Genomic DNA, 14606 nt, shown 5'->3' on the forward strand with positions numbered 1-14606 from the left:
TCAAGTTGACAAAAATTAATCATCACAAAGACCATGAGCAGTTGCCATGAGATTAAATAGGTTGGCATGTGTGGCACTCTTTAACACCATGCCTCTTACAATAAAGGCTCAACAAATGCTAACACTAGAAGCTTCCAGCAGTTTGAGGAACACTGGGGTCAATCCTTTTCTCTCTTAAACTCACTGTTCTTCATTCCCCTTTGGTCTTCTGTTTTCAGTCTTTTCCCTCCCCCTTGCATTCTACTTGCCTGGGAAGTGGGATATTGTAATGGGTCATCATTTTTTTTACCCAAGACAGACAGACTTGGCAAGATCCTTGGCAGGATTCACATTACTCACAAGCCAAGTGACCACTTCTGAGAGTGGCTGTGCAGATTTAAATGAGAAAATGTAGGGAAAGAGCTGAGAACAGGGTCTGCATATGGCAGCCTGCAATAGGGTAAGCCCAACCAACAGTCCATGGTATACCCTGTGTCTTTCCCCAGACTCAGCACCCCATGTTCATTAGTTCTGCCACCCATGGCCTCCTCCCAATCATCTTGGACCCTCTCCAAAGTCTTCTCAAAATCCACAGTAGCACTGATCATCTTAACTACAATAGCAACAAAAGCAATGGTTCTTTTAAAGCACAAGTGGGAGGAGTCCTCATTTCCTGGGGAAAGCTGGAGGGGTCTACAAGCAAGAAAGAGGAAGGGAGGCCAGGGCAGCAACCTAGAGATGAAATGGATGGTTTCCTATTCCTTTTTGTCCACTTTATTTAAAACAAAGCTTATAGTCATCTCTTGCCCTATATTAAAGCAATAGTTAGTTCTGCTAACTTGCCCTGCAGGCATTAATTAACTCCCTGCCAAGCATGGCCAGAGTCCACAGAAGTCAATGCCCCATGAGACAGGAGGTCTCCCTAAGTAACACCCCCAACCTTCACAACAGGAAATGGTAGCCATTTGTTCTTTGCTTCTGTGACCCGGCTGTCCAGGGAAGCCAGGGACTTTGGCCTTGGAAACTTGGCCACCAAAAGAAAATTATCCTGTCTTCCTAAATCCCCAAGAAATGCCTTTGCTACAGGAAGGCTCTAAAGTATTAAAATAATCTCTTCTGTTTGTATTTGCTTTGCCCATTCACAGCTCATTGATCCCTACCTCACCTCACTTGATCTGTGTTTTTCATTTCACACTGAGGAAATGAGGTCTGGGCAGACCATGAGACTGGCTCAAGGTCATGGGAACTGCATTTGGCAGAGTCAGAAACAGACCTTAGGCCCAAGGGTTCCTTCCTGGGAGAGCTCAGCCTCTACTCTGAAAGCAAGCACAGGTAAGGAGTAGACACCAAGTCCATCCATTTCTCATTTGGCATTTATTGAGCACCTATTGTATGCCACTTTCATCGATATTATTTTATGGGATCGTCTAGTCCCATTTTGGATCCCTGCCAACACTGGCTGATAATAGTAACTCAATAAATATGGGTTTTCTTCTTTGCTCCAGGAGCCATTTTGAATAGAAAGAGAGTGGGGTTTGGAGTCCATCTGAATTTGAGTGTCATTCCTAGCACTTGTTGGTTTTTAGATCTTTACCAATATAAGCCTCAGTTTCTATACCTTTAAAACAAAGATGACTTATAATGATGAGTTTCTTTTTGGCTTTGTTTGTTTGTTTGTTTGTTTTTGGTTTTGTTTTCTAGTACTGGGGATTGAACCCAGAGGTGCTCTGTGAATTAGCCACATTCTCTAGTCCTTTTTACTTTTTATTTTGAGACAAGGTCTTGCTAAGTTACCAAGACTGGATGGGAGCTTGTGATTTTCCTGTCTCAGCCTCCCAAGTAGTTGAGATTTTAAGCCTACACCACCACACGTGGTTGGTTATAAGTTTTCAAGTTACTGTACATGAAGGACCTCATTCTAGTAGGAAGTGCTTAGTTAATTATAGTGGTTCCTGCCACTGGCCCCACTGTTGTTTATATTGTCACCTGCCTTTAAGGACCTGATAGTTTCAGACATCAAGACACACATATAAATAACCACGAAGCAAGGCAGAGTGTGGTAAATATCCTAGAAGAGACCAGGAGCAGTGATGAGCTACCAAGTTTCCAGAGATGGTCCTCGTGTCCGGGGATGACGGGAGGCGTGCTGGAACAGGTGTCCTTGTGACTGAAGGGAGCTGAACAGACAGAGGGGGCAGAAGCACCGCTGGGAAAACAGAAAGAATGTGTGTGCAGAGGTGAGAGGATGCAGCAAGCATCTAGTCCAGAAGGGTGGGAATCTAGGAATTAAGGGAATCTAGAAGTTTGGGGAAGCAACAGAAGATAACCAAGGAAAGATAGGTAGGGTCCAAACTATGAAATCTACAGATGGGAACCTCATTCTGCTGGCAATGGTAATACAGAGAAGCAACTGTACCAGGAAATGATAGGCTAAGACTGAAAGTGATTATGTGGGGCATGTGTTCGTGATCTGGAGGGCAGACGTCAGAGCAGGAATAAATAAAGGCCAAGCATAAGGGGTAACCTGGGAGGGAAAGAAGAAAGTGAATACAAGAAGAAGATTAGAGGTAACAGTTGAATGTGGGAATGACGGAGGGAGATGGCTGTGGGTGGAGAGGGGGTGGAGAGAATGGCGATGCCGAGAATGCAGGCAGCAAATGTGGATTAGAGATGGCAGGGAGGACAGGAGCATGGTGGACAGGAGGACTGGGGAGATGGGGCCATGCAGAGAGAACTAGTAGAAAGACAGACACTGGGATGCAGGCAAGAGAGTAACTGAGAGAGCAAGCCCTTGGATGAGGCCAGAGTCCCACTGGGGCCTTGGTTAGAACATGGGGCAGTGATGGAAAGACAAGAGAAATTTAAATTGGAGAGAAGGACATTTTAATTTATTCATTGATCCTCTGATTCATCCTATAGACTCCCACTGAGCGTCTGTTACCTTCAGACAGCAAGCCGACCCTGTCAAATTATGGACTCCCCATAAGTTAGGGGCAGGGCCATGTGCTAAGGGGAAAGGAGTTGGGAGTCCTTAAGAACTTGCTTGAAATGCAAATCTCCTAGCTGCTCCAAAGATACCAATTCAGTGTCATTCTACAGGTGGCTCTTTGGGCGATGTCCCAAGATGGCCGTTTAGGAAAACAAATTAGACACTTGCAAGAGTGTTAAGGTCATAGCTAAGGCCTCAGATTTATAGAGGACCCAACTGCCCCCTTCATAGTTAGTAGAAATGGTCAGAGCAGGCAGTTATGGGCTTAGCTCTCACTGGATGAACAGGACGGAATGAGGGAATCACAATGGAAAGAAGAGGTTATGTCAAGAGTCACTGAGGGAGCACTGCAAATGTCCCAGCTCTAATCTCTGCTGGGCTTTACACATTCCCATGTATGACCTCATCTCCCAACCTTCCCAACTCCTAATCGCCCTTCTCAGAATTCTAAGGTACTAGATTTTCTAAAGCCTCTAAGCTTTCTTCAGCTTTAATATTTAATAAAATTACACTTAAAATATATCCAACCATCATGGGGCTGCAAATTGATGGAACAAATATGGAAAGCAGTATGAAAATTCTTTGGAAATCTTGGAATGGAACCACCATTTGACCCAGTTATCCCACTCCTTGGTTTATGCCCAAAGGACTTACTACAGTGATGCAGCTACATCAATGTTTATAGCAGCACAATTCACAATAGCTAAACTGTGGAACCAACCTATATGCCCTTCAGTAGATGAATGAAGAAAGAAACTGTGGTATATATAAGCAATGGAATATTACTCAGCATTAAAAGAGAATAAAATCATGGCATTTGCAGGTAAATGGTGGAGCTAGAGTTATGCTAAGTGAAGTAAGTCAATCCCAAAAAAAAAACGAAGGCCAAATGTTTTCTCTGATTTGTGGATTCTGATCCAAAATGAGAAAATGGGGGAGCATGGGAGAAATGAAGGAACTTTATATAGGGAAAAGGGTAAGGAAGGGAAGGGAGGGTAAATGGGGGTAGGAAAGATGGTAGAATGAGATTGACATCATTACCCTAAGTACATATATGAAGATATGAATGGTGTGACTCTACTTTGTGAACAACCAGAGGCTTGAAAAATTGTGTTCTATATGTACACTGTGAATTTAAATGCATTCTGCTGTCATGTATAACAAATTAGAGTAAATAAATAAATTTGTGTGTGTGTGTGTGTGTGTGTGTGTGTGTGTGTGTGCCTCCAACCATTAGATCCGTTCAAAGGAGGGTATAGTCCTTGTGATAATGCCTGAAGTTTGTGGAGAACATCAAGTTTTCAGAGCAATTTCATGCATGTTACTGCAGATGACACTATGTCAGTATTTCTCAGGGTACTCACATAGACCGTCAGTATCAACATCACCTGGGAGCAAAGTAGAAGTAAAGATCTGTGGTCCCAGCCCACACACCTACTGAAGCAGAATTACCAGCCAAAATTTTAACAGACTCTAGAGTGATTTGGAAGAAAACTATTACTTGGAAACTGTGATATAATAGGAATATATCAAGCTTTTGCTCCCAATCCCTGGCACAGAGCTTCAAAAATCCTTGGAATTTCCTGATAAAAGTACTTATTTATAAGAAACTCCTTTGGGCCAAACTAGAGTTTATTTATGCTGGAAATGAGCCCTTAGATAGTTTCAAGGAAGAGGATGACCATGTCAGAAAGCCCAATCTTGGGATTAAAATTGGAAGTTGTCCCCAATCTCCAACCTCTGGGGAGCGGAGAGGGATTGGAGATTGAGTTCAATCACATGGTCACTTAATCAATGATGCCCAGATAATGAAATGCATATCTTATCACTTTCTGACCTTCTACCTCTTTCCTTCCCTGAAGGCCCTCATGTAGCATGTGTCCTTCCTTATATACAGGGGGAAGAGAGAAAAATCTAGGCAAGGTTCCCCTCTTGCTGACTTGCTCAGAACCCAGGAGGAAGAGCATGGGAGCGCCGCCATCATCAAGCTCCCTGTCCCTTCAGCAGCTCCCGAGTCATATCCTTTCTAATACAACTGCTGCCATATGTATCGTGCTTTCTGTGAGTTCTGTGAGTTGGGCTAGAAAATTGTTGAGCCTTTTGAGGGGTCACAGGAATCCCAAAATTATCAGGCAAATCAGATAGAAGTGAAGGCTAGTGGTGGGTACAGGAAATACTGACCCAGAAAAAGACAACTTGGCACACTGAGTATTTTAAACTGAAGGAAATTGAGAAAACTATAGCAGCAGGATGTTCTCTCTGACCTTCTGCTGCCCTCTCTCTCCTGAAAAGGACCACAGAAGATAGAATTCCCCCCGCCCTTTCTTCACTGAAGTAAGCCATAACACCTAGGAAGGTCACTTTCTGGCCTTCTACCTCCTTCCTGCCCCGAAGGCCCTCAGATAGCATGTGTCCTTCTTTATATACAGGGGGAAGAGAGAAGAATCTAGACAAGGTTCCCCTCTTGCCGAGTTCCCTCCAGTAATTTCCATTAGATCATACTTTTTGACTTCCAATATTAGTTTGTATGACTCTCCTTAAAAATACTTATTTCTAAGTCTTTGGGCCTTCATTTCTGAAAGTTCTCAGCACATGCACAATTTGTGGGCAGGGGGGGACCATGTTTGTGTTCTAGATATTCAAACAAAGGGCCTCACTCAGCCTACACACACACTCTTCCACTGAGCTAAACCACCAGACCCAACAAGTTTTTATTTAATAAGTGTGTATGCTTTTCCTCTCCTCTTATTTAGGGGGTCTCAGCCATGAACCTGACAATGGATGAGGAAATATTACTTTTTCTCCCCACACTACTGTGTCAGCCAGCTTCCCATCACAGTGACAAAATACCTAAGATAAACAATAAAAAGGAAAGGCTCGTTTGGGCTTATGGTTTCAGAGATTTTGGCCCACAGTCACTTGGCTCTGTGGCTTTGGATCTGTGCAGCACAGTACAACATGGCAGGAACACATGGCAGAGGAAGCCTGCTCACCTCATGGCAGCCAATAAGCAAAGAGAGAGACCCAAAGGGGCTGCAGTCCCAATACCCTTTCGAGGGCACACCCCCAGTCGTCAGGAGCAACTCTGGACAGGAGCTATGCACACACCTTTAAGTCCTGAGTAAAGATGTGCTGAACTGGTATTGTACCCATTGCAATGCAATTGACCTTACCTCCACTTGGATAAGAGAGGTGCAGGAGTGGGCGTCACCCCATGGGGTTGGATTATACTCACTTGTTTGTTGTAACCCTACCCCTTGCCTCATTTGAATGGCTTCTCCCCAATAAAACCCGGGTTCAAGGCGTGCTACTTCTCTTTCTTACCTGCCTTGCCTGCCTTGGGGGAGCTGTGGCTGAGGAGTAGTCACTGAACCCAAAGAAAAGGTAATTTCTGTGTGTCTTTATTTAGTCAGCCCAAATTCACTTGGAGTGACCGTGACCGGTTTAGTCGAGTGTCACAACACTCAGTGACCCAACTCTTTCCCATTGGTCCCTACACCTTAAAGGTTCCACCATTTTCTAACAGTACCACTTGCTGACTGATGACCAAGTCTTGAACACATGGGCCTTTGGGGGACATTCAAGATCCAAACTAGATCACCTGTGATTCAGGTATGTCTGAGATCGGAAGGTAGGGCGTGAGATCTACAGGAAGGGTGGTGGCGTTGGTGACCTTACCCTTGAACTTGGGGAATCTTATGCTAACTCCCAGTAGTTACTGTCAGCATTGAAATGAATTGCAGGACACTTGCTGGTACGAGAGAATTGTCACCAGAACAAAGGAACTGTTTCATAAATGCCAACCACAATCTTGTAAATTATGGATCAGCATTACAGACGGGACACTGAGATACAGGAGACTGCCCAGCCCACCCACAGGCAGAGGTATTGTGGGGCAAAGCAGAAATATAAAATCAGGCCCTTGGCATGGGGTCATGACTCTTCCCTCCAGTGCACAGCTGCCTAATGGGTCACCATGCCCCAGGTTAGCGGTAAAAACCACAAAGCAGTGGGGGCTGGGCCCTTCTTTGGGGGTCAGGTTATTCAATCTATCAGCACCAACTGTCAGGACAGTAATGAAAAAGAGCAGAGGCCCTCAGACCTTTGAAAGTTTAAATTATACCTTTCTGACTGCGTGTGTCTTGTGTAATCCTCAAAGATTTGTAATTGTGACAGCCTAGGAAAATTACAGGTGACTTGAAGCAATTTAATGATAATAAAAATAAAATAAAAACAGTAAACAGCTCTGCTGCTGCCTCTAATTTGCCAGCATCTTTATCATATAAATGCCTCCCTTCTTTTCCCCTTAGACAATTAATGAATCTGCTATTGCCACTGGATGTTCTGCTGTTCTCTTTAATCCTCTCTGCTGCAGCCCCAGCGCGGGGGCAGCTCCCCCACCCCCCAGCTGCAGTGCCAGGGTTCCCACTGGACTGGCCAGACTTCAGAAGCCCCCAGAGACCAGCTGGGCCTCCCCTGCTGCATGGAGCAGACTTCCTCTCTGGTCCCTCACGCAGGTGCCCAGAGCTGGCTTCTCCAGCCAAGTTTCTCCAGGAGTCCTGCTGATTTGAGCAACCACAAATTGACCTTCTCTCCGGGCATCTCCTTGCCTCCCTCCTGGTGTTAATATGTGCCTTAAAGAGCTGCAAACTCAACAAGTCTCTGTTATGCAGGTTAATTCAGAGCGCAGCCAAGCTGTGATCAAATGACCTTTACCCACTTCCCTGCTAATTTTGATGGGCAGCTCCATTTTCCTTCTCCCTCCTGATCCCCCCTTGTTCTAAATTGGAAATCTATCAATTTTCGAGGTAAATGGAAAATAAACACACACAGGCACATGCAACACACACTCACACGCATACACACCAGCACCCATATGCCATTGTTGAGACGATGGCCAAATTGAGCCGTTTTTTAAATCCTCAACTCCTAGATCTTAGAAGGATGTTATAGCTGGATCCCTAGCTGATGCCAAAAGAAAATAAACGTTCTGAAAGAGAATCCCTCTTCACGGTTTCATTTCTTGCTTTATCAGTAGGGTACAATAAAAATAATAAATAGGGGGAACAATAACAATAAAGCCCCACATCTATCAAGAGCTTGCTACCTACCGGTCACTTCTTGAGGATGATCTCATTTAATTCTCTTGTCACCTCTGTGAAATGAGAACTATGATTAGCCTTGTTCTATAGAAAAAGAACCTGAGGTTTCAAGAGATTACAGAAAATTCTGAAGGATATTCATAGAGAAAGAGACAATTCAAGCATTTGAACTCAGATGGTCTGATTCCAAAGTCAAGTCTTGCTTTGTTATGAGCAGTGGGTAATCACATTGGGCCTTAGTTTCCTCATCTGCAAAATAAGGGTGATAAGAGGGACCTCACCAGGCTCCTGGGAAGTTAGGAGGTGACCTTACTTTGAAAGCAGCAAATTGCTGCCTATTGACCAACATTAGAATTATTGTTATTAATTGGATCAATTAATTTCTCCTACAAATATTGTCTGATCGCCTATTATGTGCCGAACCTGCTCTAGGCATGGAGATGCATCAGTGACCAAGAAGGATAAATACTGCTGTCCCCAAGAAGCATGCATTCAAGTGGCAGACAGATGAGAAACCAATGAGCAGAATATATAGTGTGTCAGATGAATCTTAATCCTGCAGAGGAAATGCATTGTGAGTAGAGGGGTGGGAGCGATGGTTGGAGAGCTCTGGTTCTACATTAGTTGATCAGGAAAGACCTCATAGAGAAGGTGAGACCTTGGCAAGGGCCTAAGAAGTAGTTAAGTGAGCCACACCTGTATCCCAGGAAAGAGACTTTTAAACGGTGCAAAGACACTGAGGCCGAACTAGCAAGAGGCCAGAGTAGGAAGAACTGAGGGAGGGAAGAAGGAGGGAGAAGAGAGGAGTAAGAGGTGGGTCCAGAGAGGTAAAGCAGGTAGATGGCCATGCGACTCCTTACAGGCATTGGCATGCCCTGGGAAGCCATGGAAGGTTTTGAGCAGAGTCATGATGCTGTCTAACATTGTTCAAGGGTAACTCTGGTTTCTACAGGAGGGCAAGAGCAGAAGGAAGACCAGTCAGGGAACTATTGCCACTCACACAAATGATGACACTTATTGGCTCTGATGGGGAAGTGGCAGTAGAGGAGATAAGATACCTTTGGATTCTGAATCTATTTTCAAGGTAAGACCAACAAGATATGCGTATTGGATGCGTGTATGGGAAAATGTGGCGTCATTGATGACTTTAAGATTTTTTTTACCCAAGCAGTTGGAAGATTGGAGTTACCATTTACCAAAATGGGATAAAGCAAAGGGAGCCAGTGTTATGTACTGAATTGTGCCCCACCCCCCCAAAAAATATGTCAAAGTATTAGTATTACTTGAGAATGTGACCTTATTTGGAAATAGGGTTTTTTGCAGATGTAGTTAAGATGAGGTCATTGGGGTGAGCAGGCTTCTGGGACAGCACTCAGGGCCTGGCTAGTGTGTCCTTACACAAAAAAGGAATTTGGGTACAGAGACACACATGTGCAATCCAGAGGTGTGCTACCAAGCAAGGCCACCAGAAGCGAGGAGAGAGGTCTGGAACAGATCCTTTTCTAGCACCTTCAGAGGGAATACAGCGCTGTGAACACTTGATCTTAGACTTCTGGCCTCCAAAACTGTGAGACAATCAACTTCTATTGTTCCAGCTGCTCGATTTGTGATGCTCTGTTGCAGCAGCCCTGGCAAATTATGATAGCAGATTTGAAGGATAGAATCCAAAGTCCACTTCTACACAGTCAGGTGGAGATGTCAGACAAGAGTTGGGGGTGAATCCAGAGTTCACGGGTGAGGACCAAATTGGAGATACACATTGGAGAGTCATATTATCTGCTGTGAACTTATAGCCTCAGGGCCGGATGAGATCAGCTACAAAGAGAAGAGGTTCAAGGATTAAGCTTGGGGACCCTCCACCAGGAGTGGAGGGCAGATGTTAAATCCATCAGTGAGGAAAGACAGAAACCACGAAGAGTGAAATTCTGAAAGGTAAGCAACATATTTTGAGAAGGAAAGCCTTGTCAGTTCTGTCCAATGTCAGCCATGAGTCACATTGGGTGAAGAGCAAGTATTGACCCCTGGATTAAGCAACTCAGAGCCTGTTGTGTGACCTTGACAATGACAATTTCAGAGGTGGGAGTGAAGTACAATTGGAGTGAGGTGAAGAAAGAATGAGATGAAAGGAATTGGAGGCAAGGTCAGGCACTCTGTTGAGGAGTTTTTTTAAAGGGACATGTAGGGTTCAGAGAGAACTTATTTAAATGTAGGAGAAATAACAACATATTTTATGCAGAGAGAAATATGCATCAGAGAGGGGGGAACCAATCATACAGGAAGGAGCAGGGAGAATTGTGGAGTGTTTTCCTTGAGGATCTGGTGGATGTGGGGTGGGGTACATGGAAAGGCTGACCTTGGTGGGAAGCATGCGCAATTCTCCAGTGACAGGAGAGGCAGAAGGTTAGTGCATCATCTGAGAGTCAGGACAGGAGACAAGGTGCCAAAGCTTTGGGAGGAGAAAAGAATGAAACAGGCATGGAGGACAGCTGGAGAGTGACAGGGGCAGGAAAATAAAGGAGATTTCACGGGCAGCACCCAGGGCCTGGCTGCAATGCAGCAAGAGCAGCCCAATGAGGACCTGGTCTTCTCCAGCCACTGTCAGCCACACAAGTGTAAGCTCAAAGCCAACAGAGATCTATACTTGACCGGGGCTGAGGCTTTGCTCCTCAAATACAAGAGAGAAGGAGCAGAGAGAGAAGAGGCATGCACGGGTATAGTACAGGGCTGGACTATGGAATTTCAGGGATGAGGATAAAAGACAAGACTTGAGAAAGGCAGGAACCAACAGAGGGTGTTGGGGTCTAGGGATGGTTCATTGCATAACTGTCAGAGTTGGGGTGCCAACGCCTGTGAAACAGAATGATGAAGGTGAGATCCGACTGGGCTCCTTAACATGTAACCTTGGAGATGTGGCAGTTAGCAACAACAACAAGGTCTCGGGACTGGCCATGGCAGTGAGTGGTTAGGACAGAATAGAGAGCAAGAACATTGGAGAAGGACATCAAAGAACTGAGGGTCCAAAGGTACCAGGGGGATTATGGATATTGATCATGGATGCCTCTATTATAAGAGAGGTAGTTTTGAAGGCGTGATGGTGAGCCAGGGGGTAAAATCTTGAAGGACCTAGAGGTAGTCACCAGGGGTCATTAGGTAGCCACATCTCCTGGTGGACATGAGTCCCATAGCTGGAGGTTTGTTTTGGTTTGAATGTGACATGTTATCCAAAAGCTCACCTGAGAGACAACGCAAGAAGGTTCAGAGGAGAAAAGATTGGGTTGTAAGAGTGGTTTAATCTCCTGATAGGGATTAACTGAAGGGTAACAGAAGTGGTAGGGTGTGGCTGGAGGAGGTGGGAACTGGGGCATGGCTATATATTTTGTATATGGAGAGTAGAAGCTCTGTCTGTCTGCTTCCCAATCACCATGATGTGAGCTCTTTCCCTCCTCCACACTCTCCCACTCACTTTGAGCCCCGAGAAATGGAGCCAGCCTGCTATGGACGAACGAAGACCTCTAACCTTGTGAGCCCTCAAATAAACCTTTTCTCCTCTACAATTGTGCTGGTCAGGTCTTTTAATCAGCAGTGAAAAAAAAAACTGACTAAAACAAGGTTCTCAGAGAAGAGCCAGAGAATAGTGTGGAATCAGCAATGAGAAACTTTTGAAGCACCTGCAGGCAAGAGTTTTGATAATGGTGAGAAAGATCAAAGTCACCATTTAAAAGGGCTCCCCAGGAAAAGGCACCCTTAAGGAGAACCAAGGGATGTGCAGAGAAGAGACTGAGGAAATGACGGGCTTTGCTGATGGCTTCCCATGAGTTCTGGAGGACAAGGCAAGGGTTGAGGAGGGACAGGAAGGAAATGCAGTTAGAAAAAGAGACAGGGACAACCTCATGGAGCAAAACCTGGGCAATCGGGGACCCAGGAGTCCTGGTCTTCTCATACGATGGATGGAAACCAGGATAAATGATCCGTCCTGGGAGACAGAGGCAGAGACTGGTGACAGTGAGGAGCTGGGGTGGGCGGAGCTCTTTCCAAGAGCACGGTGGATCTTACCACATGCCATATGGAGGTGCTTGGAGCTATACCATAAATATGATTACGTTATCATTTGTACAGTTTCAGTCAGCCTTCTTAGGTGTGAATAACCCAACCCACCGACTGGCAAAAGAATCCCATATTTATTAAAGGAGATGGGGAGTTCCCAGCAACTCAGAGCCAGCATCCAAAGCCGCATCTTCAGGACTAATGCCTAATCTCCCTGCAGTGCTCGGTATGAGGACACCCCCTGTTTGCCTCCTGTAACACTCAGGACTTAGTGTTAGAAGTTCTGCTGCTGCTGCCTTGGAAGAACCAAACTCCACCCCCACCCCCACCATGACAGCCAGGACACTGATGTCCCCCTCCTCCCACACCTCCACAGGCTGCCCACTAACAAGGCTCTCTGAATGAATCTAATAGGCCAGACACATCGCAAGCCAGGCCTCGGCTGCAAGGGAGGCTGAGGATGCAAGGTTTCTTAGGTAGATTTACCAAAATTTGTACAGATTACCCAAATCTAAGGAGGATGTTCCAAGATACTGGCAAATCACAAATGTCATATATTTATTTAAAAATTATAGTAATAAGGAAGTTTCGTGTTTATTTTGTCTGATATTTGCAAGAAAGAGATGAGAAGCATGCTGTGTAGCCATTCACCACTGGGATCTCAGAGGCAGCTTTGAACCTCCCAGGAGCCGTTGGAGAACACAATTTCTATCAGCTGGCTCCAAGGTCTCAATAAGCCACACGCATGTTCTCAGGTAGGACTTAAGGGCCTGAGTCTCCCCAGATAAGAGTAGACCTGTTTAGAGACCACTGCACAGCAAAGCACACTCTTGAATCTGGGAAGACAAGGTGATAAAGGCTCCTATTTACCCAACAGCTCCCATGTGCCAGCTTCTGTAATCTTTTCTCGGCATGCATGATCTCGTTTAATCCACCTGGCAACTCTGTGAGGAAGGTAGGAGGATTACCATATTATATTTAAGGAAACAGAAGTTTAAAGAAAATATTAGTCACTTGCTTTTGACCCCTATTCCCCTACCACACTTTCCTTCCAGCCACAAGTTCATCCAATGCTGATGTGCAGGTTGTGCACTGCACAACCCCTCAATGTATAAATGTATCCCATAGGCATGGCACCACCTGGAGCCATGCAGCGCACAACCTGTATGCTTAAATATAGAGTCCCTGCTCACCTGGTTCCAAAGTCTATTTTTCTCACAACTGTATTCCCAAGTCCAGTAATCAATGTCTTTTAAGTAAGAGCTCCTTAAGGTCAGGGAAGATTTCTTCTTTGTATCCACAAAGAGTAAGCACAGCGCCTGGCACATAGCAGGTGCATGATAAATGGCTGCAGGATGAAAGGCGATCAGAGATGAACATGAATGTGCTCATCAGCTCTTGAATCACTGTATCTACGGAGGCACCACTCGAAGCCTGAAATAGGTAGTTTAAAACAAATGAAAGAAAGAACTACGGCTTTGCACAGCTGGTTGTCAGCTTATAAAACTCATTAACCCAAGAGGTGGCATAGGCAGCAAACACTAATGGACTCCAGGTGTGTCTAAGAAAGTTCAAAGCTTCTACAACCATAGTGTACTCTTAAGGAGAGGAGACCAGAGGCGGACTTCCCTTGAGCACCCACTATGTCCCAGGCACTGGGCTAGAGCAAGCACATCTTTTACCAATCTCTTCCGGTCTGTTTCCTTCTAGACAAAATAGAAATAATGGTGCCTACCCAATGAGGGTGTTGTAATCATTAAATCTCATAATACACGGAGAGCACCAGCCCAGGTCTGCTACGGTGGTGATGCTCAGCAAATGCCGACTATTGTTCCTCAAAATAATGATGAGATTATTAATGAATGAAATTGCGTTTACATTTCACTTGCAGGAAAAATATTTTACAAAATTTGCATCTTATATCAAGCAACCAGGTTCAATTATCCCTTCATATAGACACTTCACTGATCAAGACTTCTAGAAACTCACTTTTAGCCTCAGGGATTGCACATAAATAAAAAGAATAATTTGATTTTCAGGACTATCTTGCTGAAACAGCAATATAATAATCATCATCTCCAGTTCCTTTGAATGTGTGTATATGTGGGCATGCACATGTGTGTGGTACTGGGGGTTGAACTCAGGGCCTTGCACATAACAGGCAAACATTTTACCACTGAGATACACCCCGAGATGTGTCATTTCAGTTTTGAGAATTTACTACCTCCTATAATTTCTACCAGAAGTTTTTGGACACACTGTCAAGCAATGAATAAAATATTCATATGAGTTGGGTGCACATCTGTAATCCTAGGGACTCGGCAGGCTGAGGCAAGAGGATCACAAGTTCAAGACCAGCCTCAGCAACTGAGCAAAGCTCTCAGCAACTTGGCAAGACCTTGTCTCAAAATTAAAAGTAAACAAATAAGTTAGAAGGGTCATGGTTATAGCTCAGTGGTAAAGCACCCCTAGGTTCAATCCCCAGTACCCAA

General features: G+C 44.9%; 1 long non-coding RNA gene across 1 annotated transcript; it reads right to left on the minus strand.

Moving 5' to 3' along the window:
- Positions 1 to 12645: 12645 nt before the first annotated feature.
- LOC144376862 (uncharacterized) lies at positions 12646 to 13628 on the minus strand. Its single transcript, XR_013437231.1, has 2 exons — positions 13308 to 13628; positions 12646 to 13058 (listed from the first exon to the last, which is right to left on the minus strand). It is a non-coding gene; the product is annotated as an uncharacterized LOC144376862 (long non-coding RNA).
- Between the last annotated feature and the right edge of the window lie 978 nt (positions 13629 to 14606).

The sequence above is a fragment of the Ictidomys tridecemlineatus genome, chromosome 4 (assembly GCF_052094955.1).
Source record: "Ictidomys tridecemlineatus isolate mIctTri1 chromosome 4, mIctTri1.hap1, whole genome shotgun sequence".
NCBI classification, from domain to species: Eukaryota; Metazoa; Chordata; class Mammalia; order Rodentia; family Sciuridae; genus Ictidomys; species Ictidomys tridecemlineatus.